This window comes from Odocoileus virginianus, chromosome 13 (genome assembly GCF_023699985.2).
Source record: "Odocoileus virginianus isolate 20LAN1187 ecotype Illinois chromosome 13, Ovbor_1.2, whole genome shotgun sequence".
In the NCBI taxonomy this organism is placed as follows: domain Eukaryota; kingdom Metazoa; phylum Chordata; class Mammalia; order Artiodactyla; family Cervidae; genus Odocoileus; species Odocoileus virginianus.
Genome location: NC_069686.1, coordinates 55,162,668 through 55,182,312, shown reverse-complemented (window position 1 = coordinate 55,182,312; position 19,645 = coordinate 55,162,668). Strand labels below are relative to the sequence as shown.

Genomic DNA, 19,645 nt, shown 5'->3' with positions numbered 1-19,645 from the left:
TTAAAATTCATAGAACTTTATCTCAAAAGCAAAAAATTAAAATAACTATATAATAATATATAAACTAAAAATGTTTTGGGTTAAAACACACACACTTAAATGTGGGGGTTCTTGCAAGAGCTATCTCCAAGCTAGAGTTCATAATTTTAGCATTTAAATTTTGCTTCCATACCAAGAGTTAGCAGGGTTTGGCTGGTGATTTGATATTGCAATAATATTGTCCTATTCAACATGACAACCCTAACCCTATCCATGATTCTCTTAGAAAGAGTCAGGAAATATTTAATAATTTGAGTCTCATCATTACAGGAATACGGTGGCTACACATCATATTTTCCCTCCCATGTGAATGCACCAGCCAAGTTGACATTGGTGGATAGTCATGACACACCCTGTAACAGAATTTTATGGCTCACTGTTACAACATACCTCAGGTGCCAGGACGAAGATGACTCAACGGAAGTAAAGAGCCAGGGATTCCAGGGCAGTGTCAGATCTGAAAAGGCAATCCCAGCACCAGCTCCTTGTCTCACACAGGCTTCCAGGACGAAGATGGCTCAATGGAAGTAAAGAGCCAGGGATTCCAGGGCAGTGTCAGATCTGAAAGGCAATCCCAGCACCAGCTCCTTGTCTCACACGGGCTTCCAGGACGAAGATGACTCAACGGAAGTGAAGAACCAGGGATTCCAGGGCAGTGTCAGATCTGAAAGGCAATCCCAGCACCAGTTGCTTGTCTCACACGGGCTTCCAGGACGAGGATGACTCAACGAAAGTAAAGAGCCAGGGATTCCAGGGCAGTGTCAGATCTGAAAAGGCAATCCCAGCACCAGTTCCTTGTCTCACACGGGCTTGGCAACTTCAAGTCTCTCTAAAGTAGAAAGGAAAATCAAGTCAAACGGGCTTTCCTGAAACTTGGCGTGAAACACCACGTGCCACCTTTGTTCCTGGAGGAGACACTAAAGTACTTGTTGAGGTAAACTATTACATATTCTCCCTATTTCCTACCTTAGCAGTCGGAAGGTAACTATCTTCTTGAAGACATGGAAAGAGCAAAACAGCTCCCTGGCATTCTTATATATCCCCTGCTGGTAATTCTTTCATAGCCTACTTATTTTACACATTTCTTCTAGACTTCAACTCAAATAGCTCTAGGAAAAGCCACTTGTTATAGAGCAAAATGGGCTGATGGTTCGAATTATCCATCCAGGGGGGTAGAGATGACCCTGAAGAGAAAGCTACATAAAGTATTTCCTGGTTGAAAAGGCTCTGGAATCAAAGTCTGGAGTTTGAAACTCAACCCTGAAGTGCATCAGTTGTGCGACCTTAGGTAAGTAACCAAGCTTCTCTGGCCTCAGTTTTCTCTCTTTTCATTTCAGGTGCTAAAGGAGCCTACTGAACTTGGGCTAAGATTAAACCACATAATGGCTGTAATGCGTCTAGTAGGAGGCTTGTGTGTATGCTCGGTTTTATCCGACTCCGCAACCCCAGGGACTATAGCCCACCAGGCTCCTCTGTCCATGGGATTCTCCAGGCAGAAATACTGGAATGGGTTGCCATTTCTTCTCCAGGAGATCTTCCCAACCCAGGGATCAAACCTGTGTTTCCTACATCTCCTGCATTGGCAGGCGGATTCTTTACCAGTGCACCACCTGAGAAGCCCAATAAAAGGCTTAGCGAGGCTTAATGCATATTCCGGACGTGTGAACTGTTTTCACTTGCTAAGTCATTAACATGATCAGGAAGGGGTGGGACTTCACAGGAAGGTGTTTAAATTCCTTTTACTGCCCAGTTCGTCTACTGTGTTTAGGGTGACCCAGGGTCTGCTGCCTGCTTCCCTGTTGGCATGGTGTCCTGTTCCCTCATGTCCTTTGGTGATCTGCCAATCAATCTGGGAATCTAATCATCCCAGAGTTGTTAGTGACTTTGACTTCTCCACTTAGAGAATGATGGCTTAAGAAGTGTACCTTAGGCTGGGATCAGCTGGGGCCAGTCAGCAGTCTTCAGGTAGCACCTCTTACCACACAAGTCAGCCCCACAGCCCGGGCTGTGACCCCTTTGTGAACTGGTCACCACCTTGCACTCCCTTCTCATGGTCCAGGATCCTTATACACATTGATGATACTCATCTTTCTGCTTCCTTTCCTTTTCTCTTCTTCCCTCCCAGGTCAGAGTGGAATAGGGCTCATTAAAGCCTTATAGGAATAGTGCCAATGAAGAACTTTCCAGATCTGAGCTTGGTCCAGAGAAGACTCTTTAATAAAGATCAACTGGGAACTTCCCTGGCAGTTCAGTGGCTAAGATTTCACCTTCCAGTGCAAGGAGTGTGGGGCTCAGTGCCTAGTCGGGAAGCTAAGATCCCACATGTCTTGCAACCAAAAAACCAAAATTTAAAACAGAAGCAATATTGAACAAATTCAATAAAAACTTTAAAAAGGATCCACATAAAAATGAAAAGAATTTAAAAAAGATTGACTGTACACTCCAGGAGCCTATAGGTAGCTGCTGCTTCCATTGATGTTTCCTATTTATTGCTTCCTCATGATCTTTGAGTGGCTATCTTGCCAATTTTAGGAAGGCTAGGGAAAAATTCCTATAAATGTTTATTTTCTACCACATAATATATTTACTATTCGACTTGAAATTTTGATTTTTATGTTTCTTATAAAAATATAAATAAAATCACTACTGTTTTCAGGCCAAACATAGATTATTATACAACAGTCTACTGTGTATAAGAATATCACACAAATTGGAAGGGTTAGTCCTAGAAGAATTTGACACAACACTATAATAACACAGTATTAATAATGGAACTAGGAATGAAAAAAGAACCCATTAAGTCTTCGGAACCTGTGAATATGTGATGGTACATAGCAAGGGGGGATGAAGGATGCAGATGGAATGAAGATTGCCAAGGGGCTGACTTCAAAGAACTGAGATTATCCTGATTATCTGGTTCAGCTGCATGAAATCACAAATCCAAGGAGGCAGGAAAGGAAGTTAGGCAGAAATTTGAAGGAGCTTTACAGGAAACCCTTCTCTTTTCAGCAGATTTCTCCAGCTATTGTCTACGTTCTCTGCCCAGACTTTCCTCACTTCTCATTCATGACTTAATCTATGATGTTTTTGCCTCACGTTGTATTGAATTTGTGTTTCCCAAGGTCACCAATTACCTCCTTGTAGCTAAATCCAGTGACTATTTTTTGCCTTCTTCTCTCAGAGATCTCTGATAACTCCTCTGTCCTAAGATAATTTTACTTTGATTTGTGTGGTTTTACACTTCCCCACTTCTCCTTCAACCTCTCTGGATGTTCGTTTTCACTCCCATTTGAGGTCAGTGCTTCCCTTGCCTTTCCCCTAAATATTACTTATGATTGGCCTTCCACTTCTTCTACAGACTATTAAAAATCATCACATCCACTATCTCAATGAGAAAGCATATGTTGATGACTCCTAAATATTAAATATCTTCCAGCCCAAAGTTTCCACCTGAGTTTCCAATCTTCATATCCATGTGCCTTCTGAAACTTCCACTTGGTTGTTTCAAAAACACCTTCATTTTAGACTCTGATACTCCAGTATGGGTGCAGATGGTTTATTGTGGGGGAGATGATCTCTGGAGGCCTTCTAAGGGAATGAGAAATGAGACAGGAAAAGAAAGAGAATCAGCAGAGGATGTGTCAATGAACAGCTATCATGGTTGATACCTGAGGCTTAGTCTCATGGGACCCTCTAGACACTGGGTGGAAAATGCCTCAGAAGTGGTGTGTAGAAAGACAAGAAAAATTCTCTTGCAGTCCAGTGGTTAGGACTCTGCAGTTTCATTGCTGAGGGCCCAAGTTCCATCTCTGATGGGGGAACTGAGATCACAAAAGCTGTGTGGTGGAGGCAAAAGGAGAAAGATAGCTGGGATTGTGATTCATTAGTTCCTATACCTCACTGGAGTTGGTCACTCTTGGGACATCAGCTCCCTGGAGCTTTGGAGCTGACTACACATGCCCTGCAGCAAAACTCACGTTAGTGAGCAAGGAATGACCTCAGACAGAGAGATGCAGACGCTTTCTTCATATACAGGAACTTGTTGTTCAGTCACTAAGTCATGTCTGACTCTTTGTGACCCAGTGGATGTCAGGCTTTCCTTTCTTACACTATCTCCCGGAGTTTGCTCAAACTCATGTCCTTGAATCACAGGCCTCAGGGACACGACTAGGCCATCACCAGTGTCCACTACACACCTCAGGTCAACATGTCCCAAACTGACTTCCAGATCTTAGACTCAAATTTTGTTCTTCCTTCTAGGTCCCCTATTTCAATAGATGACCCCGCTATCAACCTAGTGTCCAAGCCAGAGACTTGAGCAATCTCAGTGTCAGGCTAAAGTCTCCGCTCTCGTTTCCTGTACCATCCACATAATCTCTGTCACCATGTCCTGTCAATTCTACCTTCTAGAATTTTCTTGAATCTGCCCTCTTGTACATTCCACAGCCAGTACATCATCTCAGAGGACCATTGTCTCTTTCTTGGATAGCTACATAGATCCTGCTTTGGAGTTTTAATCTCCTATCTCCAGACTTTGTCTTTCTCAATCTGTTTTCAACATAGCAACTGGAGTGGCCTCCAGAAACAAATTCAATCATGCCACTTTCCTGCTAAAAATTATTCAATGACTATTTCCATAAAGATAGAGGTCACACTTTGTAACATGGTTTGCTAGACTTTCCGTGATGTTGCATTTGCTTACCCCTTTAACCTCAAGCCACATCCTTTTCCTGTTCATTTATTCCCTAAAAAACACAAAAACAAAAACATTTCTCTCCTTCACCCCTGCATGTAACTTTATATTCTCCATGCTTTCAAATATGCCATATGCTCTCCAGCCCCTGGGACTTTGCTCATTCCCTCATCCACTGATTAAGTCCTGTTGTTCCTGAGATCACAATTCCAGGTTGATTCTTTTAGGAAGTCTTCCTTTATTTCCTCCAGTGTAAGATTAGTTAGGGCTTCCTGGGTAGCTCAGCTGGTAAAGAATCCACCTGCAATGCAGGAGACCCCGATTCAATTCCTGGGTTGGGAATTTTCCCTGGAGAAGGGATAGGCTACCCACTCCAGTATTCTTGGGCTTCTCTGGTGGTAAAGAATGGTAAAGAATCCATCTACAATGCCGGAGACCTGGGTTCGATCCCTGAGTTGGGAAGATTCCCCTGGAGGAGGGCATGGCAACTTGCTCCAGTATTCTTTTTTTTTTTTCCATTTATTTTTATTACTTGGAGGCTAATTACTTTACATCATTGCAGTAGTTTTTGTCATACATTGAAATGAATTAGCCATGGATTTACATGTATTCCCCATCCCGGTCCCCCGTCCCACCTCCCTCTCCACCCGATCCTTCTGGGTCTTCCCAGTGCACCAGGCCCGAGCACTTGTCTCATGCACCCAACCTGGGCTGGTGATCTGTTTCACCCTAGATAATATACATGTTTCGATGCTGTTCTCTTGAAACATCCCACCCTCGCCTTCTCCCAGAGTCCACAAGTCTGTTCTATACATCTGAGTCTCTTTTTCTGTTTTGCATATAGGGTTATCGTTACCATCTTTCTAAATTCCATATATATGTGTTAGTATACTGTAATGGTCTTTATCTTTCTGGCTTACTTCGCTCTGTATAATGGGCTCCAATTTCATCCATCTCATTAGAACTGATTCAAATGAATTCTTTTTAATGGCTGAGTAATATTCCATGGTGTGTATGTACCACAGCTTCCTCATCCAATCGTCTGCTGATGGGCATCTAGGTTGCTTCCATGTCCTGGCTATTATAAACAGTGCTGCAATGAACATTGGGGTGCACGTGTCTCTTTCAGATCTGGTTTCCTTGGTGTGTATGCCCAGAAGTGGGATTGCTGGGTCATATGGCAGTTCTATTTCCAGCTTTTTAAGAAATCTCCACACTGTTTTCCATAGTGGCTGTACTAATTTGCATTCCCACCAACAGTGTAAGAGGGTTCCCTTTTCTCCACACCCTCTCCAGCATTTATTGCTTGTAGACTTTTGGATAGCAGCCATCCTGACTGGCGTATAATGGTACCTCATTGTGGTTTTGATTTGCATTTCTCTGATAATGTCGCTCCAGTATTCTTGCCTGGAGAATCCCCAGGGACAGAAGAACCTGGTGGGCTATAGTCCATGGGGTTGCAGAGTCAGACACGACTGAGCGACTAAGCACGCACGCACATAAGCTTGGTACCCTATGTGTCTTCAGTTTTGTATTTCTCACACTGAATTGTCAGCTGTTTATCTGCTAGATTCAGCTCCCTCCTCCAATAATGAAAGCTCTATTAAATAGGTCTTTTAGGTGTATCTAATAGGTAGATTAGGTGTCATCTGCACATTGCACAGTGTGGCACATGGTAGAAAATAATACATATTTGTTGAAAAGCATTTCTTCATGCTATGGCAAAGGAATAAATTTGTAAACTTGGCTGGCTGTTGACTCTTTTCCAAAGGCCTGAAGTCTGAGAGCCAATGCAGTTTTTGTATCTGAATGTCACATGGCAAAGAGAGGCCTCTCTTTGAAGTCAGTGGGCCCGAACAGAGTCTGCTATCAATAGACCTACCTCCCACCTGCTGCTGGAGGAATTTATCACAACTCTGAAGAGCATCCAAGAAGATATGTTTCCCAGAAAAATCAAACCACTGATCTTTCCAGAGCCCCCCCTTTTAGGAACCCAGTACAAAATCAGTCTATTCATCTTTCTGTAATGATTTTTTTCCCTCTTCAAAGCACTCAATTCACTTTCCATCGCTGGCATGTAATCCAGAAATAATAGAGGTCAGTCTAGTACAACTCACTTCCAAAAAGGGAAAGTGCCGACACCCCAAAGAAAAGCTCTGAATTAAGTATTCCCGAAAAAAAATCAGGAGATATGAAAAGGCCTATTCAGCAGATCATATCTCTTTTTATTGTTTATTATAAACATATCTCCCCAATAGAAAGAGTTAGATTTGAAAACAGCACTCTGTGACAGTCTTGGTAATTATATCGCAGATTCAAATCTGAATATTTCTTCTTCTGTTTTCTAATAAAATTCTACTCAGGGATGCCAATATTTAAGCCATTTTTAAAGACCCTAAACTCCCACTGTGTGGTGTGTATAGTCAAAAACAATGACCAGAGACCCTGTGAACAAGTAACATAAGTGAGAAATAAACCTTTGTTGTTTCAGCCACTAGGTTGGAAGGCTTTTGTGTGTGTGTGATTTCTTTAATTAATTTTTTATTGGCTGCTCTGGGTCCCTGTTGCCACCTATGGGCTTAGCTGCCCCATGGCATGTGGGATCCTAGTTCCCCAAGCAGGGATCAAACCCGCGTCCCCTGCAAGGCAGATTCTTAACTGCTGGAACCACCAGGGAAGTCCCTTGAGGGGGTTTTTGTTCCTACAGAAGAAGTGATTATTTCCTTTCAACCCTCTGAATTCAACCCTCATTGAGAAGTGGGCACAAGAATCAGACAGCTGAAAAACAAAATAATCAAAGAGACAGTTTGGAGAATGAATATTAACCAAAATTCGGTTCCCTGATGACGTTCCCTCCAGATTACTAAACTTCAAGTCTCCTTATTCCAGCCAGATCCTGACATAGAAAGCTTATGCCATGGAACTTCAGGTCTCCTCATTCCAGCCAGATCCTGACATTAAAAGCCATGGAGAAATAGAAGGAGAGATGCTTGAGGAGAGGTGGGGCAGAGAAGCAACCATGAAGTTCAAGGGCTAAGCTGAGCGTACCGAATGCCTGCTCCCTATCACCAGGCTAGGAAGGCACCCCTCCAAGGGAAGAATTTCCACCCTTTCCCTTCCTAAGGTGGAAAACCAACAGCTGAAATAATGGAATGTTGATCCAGTTAAGCACAAAAGCTAAAGAAACTCAAAGGGCCTTCTTTCACCTAGTTTTGCAAATGACCAGTAATGGGACTTCCGTGACGGTCCAGTGGTAAAGAATCTACCTTCCAATTTCAGGGGCGTGGGTTTGATCCCTAGTCAGGGAACTAAGATCCCACATGCTGCAGGGTAACCACACCCGCACACCACAACTAGAGAAGCCCATGTACCTGACTTAGAGAAACTACTGCGCTGTGACAGAGCCTGTGCACTGCAATGAATACCCAGCACGGCTAAATAATAATAGTAAAAAATAAAACTTATAGAACAAAGTTTCACAGTAAGGTAATTTATTATAAATAAATAAATGCTAAATTCATGCAATGTGGACTCTGGGAAATAGGGGGCAAGGCCATGTATCTTCAGGGAAAGCAGGACCTTGTACTGTTTTGGGTATCGTGGGAAGCTGGGTTAAAAACAACAAAACAAAACTCTATCTGGGTAATAATGGGTTGATCTGAGCTCTAAAACCAGCTCTGAGGGAGAAATTGTCCCAACAGACAGCCTGGATTCTTAGATAGAGGAATGTGAAAGAAAAAGAGACAGTCCTGTTATTTTGGCTCAGTATAGAGAAAGGGCTCTGGGTCTGATTAGAGGCACATCAGCCTCAGAGATTGTAGAAGCTCATGATAGAAGCACGTCTTTTACCCGACATTTGCCTTCCTCAACTGTTACTTCTGTCTTTTACCAAGTGAACAGTGTTTATTCATTTAAATCTGGGAGTAGATTGTAGGTTTTGTTATAGAAGTATGGACTTTAGCTTTAAGCTCATAACAAAAAAATAAATTGCTGAGGACAAGGGACACCCAGTTTGAAGCAGGAGGAGAAGTATGATGCAGTGATACCTTGGAAAAAAACAACTAGCTTATCCCATGATTGTCATGTGGGATGTCTCAGCTGAGTAACAAACCGTGTTTGACTTCCAAAACGACACAATGCCTTCGGCCTCTGCCAAGCTGTAAAACATACACACACACTTGTAGAGAAAAGTCAAGATAGTGAGAGGTAGGTAGGTAGAAAGAATGAAGGAAGAAGGAAGAAAGGGGGAATGTTTCTCTCTCTTTTTTCTAACATTCTATAAACTATATAACAAATTGAGTCAATTTGGGTCAAATACCTTTTTTATGTGTAACAGCTGAGAAACCACGAGGTCATCATGTGAAAAGGAAGAGTCTGGCATTACATCTGAAATTGTAATTATCTTCTTTGCATGAACATTGGGAAAAGGTTTTCATATTAGTTTATTTTTGTAAAACATTCTGCTTCAGATGATTGTAAGACATCTGAATGAACTACACAGAAGTTAAGGACCTGCCAGGAGAGTAAGCATACATCATTGAGATTGCTATTGAAACTCTTTCTTTTACATAAAACTTTTCTACTGTTTGTTCATTTCCTTCACAGTTTCTTGTTTACTATATGGAAGCCTGACTAAAATTACTGGAAATGTATTCTTGGGACCTATTTTTCTCTTCTGAGGTTACCCAGTTAGTAGCTGATTAAGAATGAATGTTGTTTTTTCCCTGGAAAATATAAATAGTTTAGATGGATTAAATAATAATCCTTCCTTATTCTGATATGGCAGATTTCAATTTAGGTATAGTTTATAAATTTTACTAATTAGATGTTTCAGAGACACAAGAGATGTGGGTTCAATCCCTGGGTGGGGAAGATCCCCTGGAGTAGGAAATGGCACTCCACTCCAGTATTCTTGCCTGGAAAACCCCATGGACAGAGGAGCCTGTCCATTGGGCCACAAAGAGTTTGACATGGCTGAGCAGCTGAGCATAGCACAATCCACAATCTAAGATAAGAAAATTTTCATCATTCCGCAAAGGTGCATCATACCTACTAGCAGTTACTTCCAACCCTCTCTCCCTCCAGCCCTTGACAATGACTAATCTATTTTCTTCTTATTATTCTTTAAATTTATTTTTTGGCCTTGCTGCACCAAAAAATCTTAGTTCCCCAACCAAGATCTAACCCTCACCCCCTGCATTGGAAGCACTTAACCACTGGTCGGTCAGAGAAGTCCCTAACCTGTTTTCTATCTCTATCAATTTGCCTGTTCTGTACATTGCATATAAATAGACTCATACAATATGTGATTTTTTTGAGCCTGACTTCTTTCAATTGGCATAGATTTTCAGTGGTCATTCATATCTTAGTAGTTTATTCCTTTTTATAGCTGACTAATATTTGATTATATGCATTTACCAGGGCTTCCCTGGTGGGTCAGATGATAAAGAGTCTGCCTGCAATGTGGGAGACCCATGTTCAATCCTGGGTTGGGAAGATGCCCTGGAAAAGGAAATGGCAATCCACTCCAGTGTTCTTGCTTGGAGAATTCATGGAGAGAGGAGCCTAGTGGATGGTCCATGTGGTCGCAAAGAGTTGGACGCGACTGAGTGACTAACACTTTCATTTGCATATGCCACGTTTTTTCATCCATTCATTCACTGGTGAGTATTTTGATTGTATCCGTTTTGAGGCTATTATGAATAATGATACTAATGTACATTCAGGTAAAAATTTTTGTGTGAACTTACTTTTTTAATTCTTTTGAGTACATAGTTACGAGAGGAATTTCTGGTTCATATCATAACTCCATATTTAAACTTTTGAGGAACTTTCAGACTAATTTCCAAAGTGGCTACCCCACTTTAAATTCCTACCAGCATTGTATGAGGGTTCTAATTTCTCCATCTCCTCAGCAAGAGAATGTTATTTTCTCTAATTTTTGTTTTATGAATCCTAGAAGGTTTAAAATGGTACCTATTTTTGATTTGCGTATCCCTCTTGGGCTTCCCTGCAGGCTCAGAAGGTAAAGAATCTGCCTACAATGTGGGAGACCTGGGTTCTGTCGCTGGGTTGGGAAGATCCCCTGGAGGAGGGCATGGCAATCCACTCCAGTATTTGGGATTTCCTCATAGCTCAGTTGGTAAAGAATCTGCCTGTGATGCAGAGTCCTGGATTTGATTCCTGGGTGGGAAAGATCCCCTGGAGAAGGAAATGGCAACTCACTCCAGTATTCTTGCCTGGAGAATCCTATGGACAGAGAAGCCTGGTGAGCTACAGTACAAGAGTCGGATGTGACTTAGCTACTAAACCACTGCCGACCACCATCACCACCAATCACTACTGATTTTGAGAATCCTTTCACATGCTAATTGGTCATTTGTATATCTTCTTTGGAAAAATGTCAGTTGGAGCTGTTGCAACAAACAAAAATAGTTCACATAAAGTGAATTAAGTTTTCAGCTGCAGGGTAGATAGGCTTTTGGGTCTCCTACCATGACCTCTTCTGCACTTCTGAGAAAAATCAGTCTTCTGACAACAGCATAGTTGTCATGGATCTGATGACCTGTAGAACCCAGGTGCTCTATGGTGAGGTAATAAATGTGCAGACTCCTTCACCCAGCAACTCACTCAACTTTTGTGACAGGTTAAATTTAGAGTTCTGGGAGAACTGATAGGATGCCAGTCAAGCCGGTCCTTAACCCCTCACTCATCAGTCAGTTCAAGCATGCAGTTTTTCTTTCCAATGGCAAGTCAGCAAGAACTGGTTGGTGACTTCAGCTATGGGATGGACATTAGAAAGCAGAAGAGACTTATTATCCATCATTGCAATATTACTTGGTTGCATTTGATACTGGCAGGAATAGGGACAACTTTGTCATCTGGGTGAGGCAGTACTTTAAGACCTTCCGGTCCCTCAGCTCTTGTCCCTCAACAATATCTTAAGATCTTCTTGTCCCTCAGGTCTTATTGTTCAGTTCAGTTCAAAAACATTACAGAATATTTTAATTTTTTTTTACAGAATATTTTAAAAGTTTGGATGTGTAGTAAGAAAGTTAAACAGTCCTAGAATATTGAGTGGTGGATGAGCCCTAGTGCAGAAAACTTTAGGGTGCCTTGAGATGGCACAGAAGTGATTATTTTTTAGTTACTATATCTGACTCTTTTGTGACCCTGTGGACTGTAGCTTGCCAGATTCCTCTGTCCTTGGGATTTCCCAGGCAAGAATACTAGAGTGGGTTGCTATTTCCTTCTCCAGGTGATCTTCCTGACCCAGGGATCGAACTTGCATCTCCTACATTGGCAGGTGGATTCTTTACCACTGAGCCACCAGGGAAGCCTGGCATAAAAGTATCAGGGCTCATTTCAAAGGAAACAGAGGATGTAGGGAATTGTGTCCATTGCTGACTCTGTCACACACCCAGATTGCAGACCAATAAAGATCTTGTCAGGTGATCTTTACTATTCCATTGTAACTCAGAAAAAGGGTAGAATAGAAAGAAAATGCTTCTAGAGGGAGGGATATTATATCCCTCAGATATTTATAGCTGCTATATTTGTAATTGCCAAAACTTGGAACAACTAAGATGACCCTTCAGTGAAGGTGCATAAATAAGTAACTGTGATGCACCCAGTCCATCGTATATAATTCAGTGCTGAAAAGAAATGGACAATCAAGCCATGAAAGGCATGGAGGAACTGTAAACTTATTAAGTGAAAGAAGCCAATCTGAAAAGGTTACATACTATATGATCCCAACAATATGGCATTCTGGAAAAGGCAAAGCTATGATGACAGTAAAATGAGTATTTATTGCCAGGAGTAGAAGGAATGAACAGGGCAGTGGACTTTAGGGCAGTGACACTCCTGGCTTTGATACCATAGTGGTGGATCCCTGTCATCAGTTTCCTCAGGTACATAGAATGTGCACTGAGATTGAACCTGAAGGTAAGCTGTGGACTCTGGGTGGACCAGTGTGTACCACTGGTGGGTTGGTGATAGTGGGGGAGGCTACACTCATGTGGGGGCGCAATTTTGCTATGAACATAAAGCTGCTCTAAAAAGACTAAAGTCAAAGCTTTGCCCTTGTGAAGCTGTCAGGAACTTAGCTAAGAAAAGAAAAAACTGTTGTAATAGATTTTTAAACCAAGCCAAAAATAAGAGTGAAGCCTTTAATCACTTCTTGTGATGCTATAAGAAAGTCTAAAACTGGTATAAGTGCAGGCTCCCTCCTGTTTTATTTCCCCCACGAAATGGCATTCTGGTGAGGGTCAGGTGGATCAGTACAGACCTGGGGGTCTCCTGCAGTTTTATGGAGAAGAGGGGAGGATGGCAAAGTGAGGTGGGGCATGCTAAGGCTACATAAGTAGGTGGTACTGAGTCAGAGGAAAGAAAAAATTGTCAAGGCTCTCCCCACTAAACCCATAAGGAGGTCACATTGGAGGTGCCCACAGATCTCTGCCCAAGGCCTTAGATAAAGAAACCTAGGAATGAAGCCTTCAGGGTTAGAAGTGAAAGAGCATGATTTCCCCCAGGGGTTCTGAGTCCTTGAGACTGTGTGGGGATGGGGAAGTTACCCCCCTCCCAACCCTAGGCCTTCCAGCTTAAAGCCTTTGAATTGCCTTTGGTCAGGCCTGAAATGTCACACACAGGTTTTGAATCAGGAGAGGGACTCCTTACTAACATTGTAGACAATAAATAGAATAAGCAAGTAAAATATATGCTGTATTAGACAGTGATAAGTGCTGACAAAAAAATTAAATAATAAAGCAGGGAGGATGACTCAGGACTCTCCCTCTGAGCCTGCCCACGTGTCCACAGATACTATACTTCTTTTTCCTTCTAATAAATAAGGAAAAAAAATTTTTTTTAATAAAACAGGGAGGTAGAGAGGGAGTCAATGAGAATTTGCAGGTGTGTGACAGCAATTTTATTTATTTTTTAAAATTAATTTTAATATTTTATTTACTTATGTTTTTGCTGCACTGTGCACAGGCTTAGTTGTCACATGGCGTATGGGATCTTCCCAGACCAGTAATCAAACCTGTGCCCCCTGCATTGGCAGGCAGGTTCTTAACCACTGGACCACCAGGGAAGTCACTGAAAATAATTTTTATGAGAGTATAGTTGATTTACAATGTTATATATATATACATATATGTAGTCTTTTTTATTTTTATTTATTTTAAAAAATATATATGTTTATTTATTTGGCAGGGTCAATTGTCAGTTGTGACATGTAGAATCTTTCCTTGCAGCATGCCGGCTTCTCTAGGTGTGGCACTGGAGGGCTCCAAAGGGCCCAAGCTCAGTAGTCGATGCGCAGGGCTTAATTGCCCTGAGGCATGTGGGCTCTTAGTTCCCTGACCAGGGATCAAACTCACATCCCCTGCATTGGAAGATGGATTCTTCATCACTGGACCACTAGGGAAGTGCCAATCCACTCATTTTTTTTTTTTCCATTTATTTTTATTAGTTGGAGGCTAATTACTTTACATCATTACAGTAGTTTTTGTTATACATTGAAATGAATTAGCCATGGATTTACATGTATTCCCCATCCCAGTCCCCCCTCCCACCTCCCTCTCCACCTGATCCCTCTGGGTCTTCCCAGTGCACCAGGCCCGAGCACTTGTCTCATGTACCCAACCTGGGCTGGTTATCTGTTTCACCCTAGATAATATACATGTTTCAATGCTGTTCTCTTGAAACATCCCACCCTCGCCTTCTCCCAGAGTCCACAAGTCTGTTCTATACATCTGAGTCTCTTTTTCTGTTCTGCATATAGGGTTATCGTTACCATCTTTCTAAAGTCCATATATATGTGTTAGTATACTGTAATGGTCTTTATCTTTCTGGCTTACTTCGCTCTGTATAATGGGCTCCAGTTTCATCCATCTCATTAGAACTGATTCAAATGAATTCTTTTTAATGGCTGAGTAATATTCCATGGTGTGTATGTACCACAGCTTCCTCATCCATTCGTTTGCTGATGGGCATCTGGGTTGCTTCCATGTCCTGGCTATTATAAACAGTGCTGCGATGAACATTGGGGTGCACGTGTCTCTTTCAGATCTGGTTTCCTTGGTGTGTATGCCCAGAAGTGGGCCAATCCACTCATTTTTAGATACTGTTCCCACATAGGTCATTAGAGTGTTGAATAGAGTTTCCTGTGCTATACAGTAAGTTCTTATTAGTTATTTATTTTATACATAGTAGTGTGTATATGTTTGGTTGCTAAGTTGTGTCTGACTCTCTGTGACCCTAAGGACTATAGTCCGCCAGACTCCTCTGTCGATGGAACTTCCCAAGCAAGAATACTGGAATGGGTTGCCAATCCTTCTCCAGGGGATTTTCCCAACCCAGGGATCGAACCCATGTCTCCTACAGTGGCAGCAGAGTCTTTACCGCTGACCCACCAGGGAGGCCCTTGCATCAATCCCAGTCCTCCAGTCTATCCCTGCCCTACCAAAACAATATCAGGCAAAGGAAGATAAAGGAGGCCTCCCTGGAAAGGTGATGTTGATGAAAGACTATCAGTTGAGCCTTGCAGATACCTGGAAGAAGAGTGGGTCTTGCAGAGGGATCAGGAAGTATAAATTGCCTGAGGTGGCAGTGGAAGTGTTGGAGGATACCCGTTTGTCTGGAGGGAGAGGAGCAGGAGATGGGGTCATGTAACCTGAGCTAATGAGGAGTCTAGTAGCCTCCATGAGGATTTGGATGTTTTGTCTGAGTGGAGCAAGAAGCCACTAGGGATTTTGCACAAAGGAATGACATGATTTGACTCTCCTGAGGATAAATTTAGGAGGAGAGGAGGGGACATTAAGGGCAGAACTAGTGAAACCTGTTAGGAAGCTTCTATAATAGTTTAGGGAAGAGATGATGTTCACTTGAACCAGGATGATGAGCTGGAAAGAGAGAGAAGTGGTTGGATTTTGTATTTAACACAGAGCTCCCATTTTATCAGCTCTAAACACGCCAGTTCTTCTTCACATTTTAACATATCTGAAATGAGAATGCAACTTATCTTGGGGTGGCGTATTATGATTGCTATCAGCCAGCTGGCAGTTATGATATCATTGTCCGTTAGCCAAAAACTCCAGTGATACCGTCTGATAATTGTCAGCATCAATTCACAGATATAGGTATGTTGTGACAAATTCTGATTTTAGGTAAGGAAGTTTTGAAGTTTAAGGTCTTTGCTCAGAAGCACATCATAAACGTGGCTGCTCTACTTAAGAATACCTTATCTGTGGTCCTCATCCTTTTGTACCTGGACATTAACTGGGTCCAGGCTTCTCCAGGCTTCAGATGTGTCGCCTCCAATGAGCACAGCAGGCTGCTGTCAGTTATCTTCCCCAAAATCGAAATTGACCATTTCATTCAGTGCATGTAAGTTTCTGATGCTATGGTGGTTACAGAATCCATTCCAGACTCTTCAGCTTCACACAAGACCCTAATAATCTGCCACCCATCTAATTTTTCCAGCTTTATTTCTCACAGTCTCTAGTTGGTGCTTCCTCCCCAAGCTATATTTAACTCTGTTTTCTGTGTGAGCAGAACCTTGTGCCAACTGCACACCTCTACTCATGTTTCCTCTGCCTTTTATCCAACAGCTGTTTATCCTACAAGCTCATATGTCACCTCCTTTCCAAAACTTTTACAACTTACAGTAGTGTAAATTTACAATAGTATAAATTTACAGTAGTGTATTGCATTTTATCACATTGACTTTGCCTCACAAGAGTCTATTCATGTCCAGTCTGCTCTGGGTCATGAGAAATGCATTATCCAATTACTTATTCAGTCTCTTTTTCAATATGGAAATAAGCAATTTATATAATTGGGTAAGTCACTCACTAGGACAGACATCACTCAGTCTCTGTTAATTCTGACTGTCCAGCAAAATTAATTATTCATCTTCTCACAAAGCATGCTGCATTAAAATGCAGGTCATCTGTTTACTCATTTATCTTTTCTGGAAGGCTATGAGTTGGGCATCTTATTCATTTTTGTTGTTGTTATTGTTCAGTCGCTAGGTCATGTCTGACTCTTCCTGACCCCATGGACTGCAAAACGCCAGGCTTACCTGTCCTTCACTATCTCCTGATTGGCTCAAACTCTTGTCAATTGAATCAGTGATGCCATCCAACCATCTCATACTCTGTACCCTCCATCTTCTCCTGCCCTCAATCCTTCCCAGCATCAGGGTCTTTTCCAATGTGTCAGCTCTTCGCATCAGGTGGCCAAAGTGTTAGAGCTTCAGCTTCAGCATCAGTCTTTCCAATGAATATTCAGGGTTACTTTCCTTTCAGTTCAGTTAAGTCACTCAGTAGTGTCTGACTCTTTGTGACCCCATGGACTGCAGCACACCAGGCCTCCCTGACCATCACCAACTCCTGGAGTTTACTAAAACTCATGTCCGTTGAGTTGGTGATGCCATCCAAATCTCATTCTCTGTCATCCCCTTCTTCTGCCTTCTATCTTTCCCAGCATGAGGACCTTTTCAGATGAGTCAGTTCTTTGCATCAGGTGGCCAAAGTATTGGAGTTTCAGCTTCAACACCAGTCCTTCCAATGAATATTCAGGACTGATTTCCTTTAGGATGGACTGGTTGGATCTCCTTGCAGTCCAAGGGACTCTCAAGAGTCTTCTCCAACACCACAGTTCAAAAGCATCAATTCTTCGGCACTCAGCTTTCTTTAAAGTCCAACTCTCACATCCATACATGACTACTGGAAAAACCATAGCTTTGACTAGACAGACCTTTGTTGGCAAAGTAATGTCTCTGCTTTATAATATGCTGTCTAGGTTGGTCATAACTTTCCTTCCAAGAAGTAAGCGTCTTTTAATTTCATGGCTGCAATCACCATCTGCAGTGATTTTGGAGTCCCCAAAAATAAAGTCTGCCACTGTCTCCACCATTTCCCGATCTATTTGCCATGAAGTGATGAGACCAGATGCCATGATCTTAGTTTTCTGAATGTTGAACTTTAAGCCAACTTTCTCACTGTCCTCTTTCACTTTCATCAAGAAGCTCTTTACTTCCTCTTCACTTTCTGCCATAAGGCTGGTGTCATTTGCATATCTGAGGTTATTGATATTTCTCCCAGCAATCTTGATTCTAGCTTGTGCTTCCTCCAGCCCAGCATTTCTCATGATGTACTCTGCATATAAGTTAAATAAGCAGGGTGACAATATACAGCCTTGACGTACTCCTTTTCATTCGTCTGGTCAAGGCTATGGTTTTTCTAGTGGTCAAATATGGATATGAGAGTTGGACTGTGGAGAAAGCTAAGCACCGAAGAATTGATGCTTTTGAACTGTGGTGCTGGAGAAGACTCTTTAGAGTCCCTTGGACTGCAAGGAGATCCACCCAGTCCATCCTAAAGGAAATCAGTCCTGAGTGTTCATTGGAAGGACTGATGCTGAAGCTGAAACTCCTGTACTTTGGCCACCTCAGGCAAAGAGTTGACTCATTGGAAAAGACCCTGATGCTGGGAAGGATTGGGGGCAGGAGGAGAAGGGGACAACAGAGGATGAGATGGCTGGATGGCATCACCAACTTGATGGACATGGGTTTGGGTAAACTCTGGGAGTTGGTGATGGACAGGGAGGCCTGGAGTGCTGTGATTCATGGGGTTGCAGAGTCAGACATGACTGAGTGACTGAACTGAGCTGAACTGAGAGTCTATACGTGCATTAATTTTCAAATTAGCAGGATCAACATGAGATGTATAGTATACTCAGAGAACCTGTTCTAATCTCCCCTTTCTTTCTTCCCCTTCTTACTGGTGGATTTGATTCATGCTTCATGAGAAATAGAAGTAAATGGACACCTTCTCATTTTCTTTTCACTGTCTTTGCAGCCTCTTGAATCAGGACCCACTGTCTTTCATCCGCTATCATAGGAGGAAACATCCCTGTTCCTAGATAAAGCCAACCCTTTCCTTGTGCTCTGTACCTCATCCCCTTTCACTTTCTCAAAGACTTTACTCCCACAAATAGACATCCCTTTCCTGAATTATCAGTTTACATCTTTCTAGGGGGTTGATTCCTTCAGCCAACAAACCTGCTCTTGACCTTCCATTCCTGTCTAGCTGCTACCCCATTTTCCTGCTCTCTCACAGAAAAACTTCTCAAGTGAATGCCTTCCCCACTGCATCACCTATTTTCAGTCCATTTCATATAGGCCTTTGTCCTCCCCACTACATATGAAACTTCTAAAAGATTCATCAGTAACCTCCATGTTACCAAACTCAGTGGTCACATTTTGCCTTCATCTATGTAACAACTCGGTGGCATTTCTCCCAAGTGACCATGATCTCCTCAAAACTTTTCTTGGCTTCTGTGATACCCTGCGTGCATGTGTACGTGCTAAGTCATGGTATGTTTCTTCAGTCATGTTCAGCTCTTTGCCACCCTGTGGACGGTAGCCCTCCAGGCTCCTCTGTCCATGGGGTTCTCTAAGCAAGAATACTGAAATGGGTTGCATGGCCTCCTCCAGGGGATCTTCCCCGTCTAGGGATTGAACCCATGTCTCTTATGACTCCTGCATTGGCAGGCAGGTTCTTTATCACTAGCACCATGCGGGAAGCTGCTTTGTGATACCCTACTCCCCTGATTTTCCTATATCACTGCCCGGTGACTATTATAGACTGGTAACTTCAAAGTGTATATATACAAATCTAACCTTCCCCAGGATCCCAACTTGTATATCTAAATGCAATTCGGCATCTCCACTTGGATGTCTCATGAGCATCTCGTATCCGTTTATTGTGATCACCTTTACATGTAAATAAATATACAGTTAGGATCCTTTTGCTCTTCACTCTGCTTAATGCTCTCTTTCCTCATGTTTTCTCTTTGTTTCCTGCTCCTTCTCCTAAACCAGTCCCCAGTAGTTTAGATCTC

General features: G+C 42.3%; 1 long non-coding RNA gene across 8 annotated transcripts in view; it reads left to right on the top strand.

The window, feature by feature from the left end:
• LOC110145249 (uncharacterized) overlaps positions 1 to 19,645 on the top strand; it is a 116,570-nt gene that overhangs the window by 67,365 nt on the left and 29,560 nt on the right. For 6 of the 8 annotated variants that reach the window (XR_011491017.1, XR_011491016.1, XR_011491013.1 and 3 more), the window contains 3 exons: positions 310 to 973; positions 1,208 to 1,327; positions 10,154 to 10,395. This is a non-coding gene — a long non-coding RNA (uncharacterized lncRNA). The remainder of the gene's footprint in view (positions 1 to 309; positions 974 to 1,207; positions 1,328 to 10,153; positions 10,396 to 19,645) is intronic. The other 2 variants (XR_011491015.1, XR_011491012.1) reach the window with 1 other exon arrangement.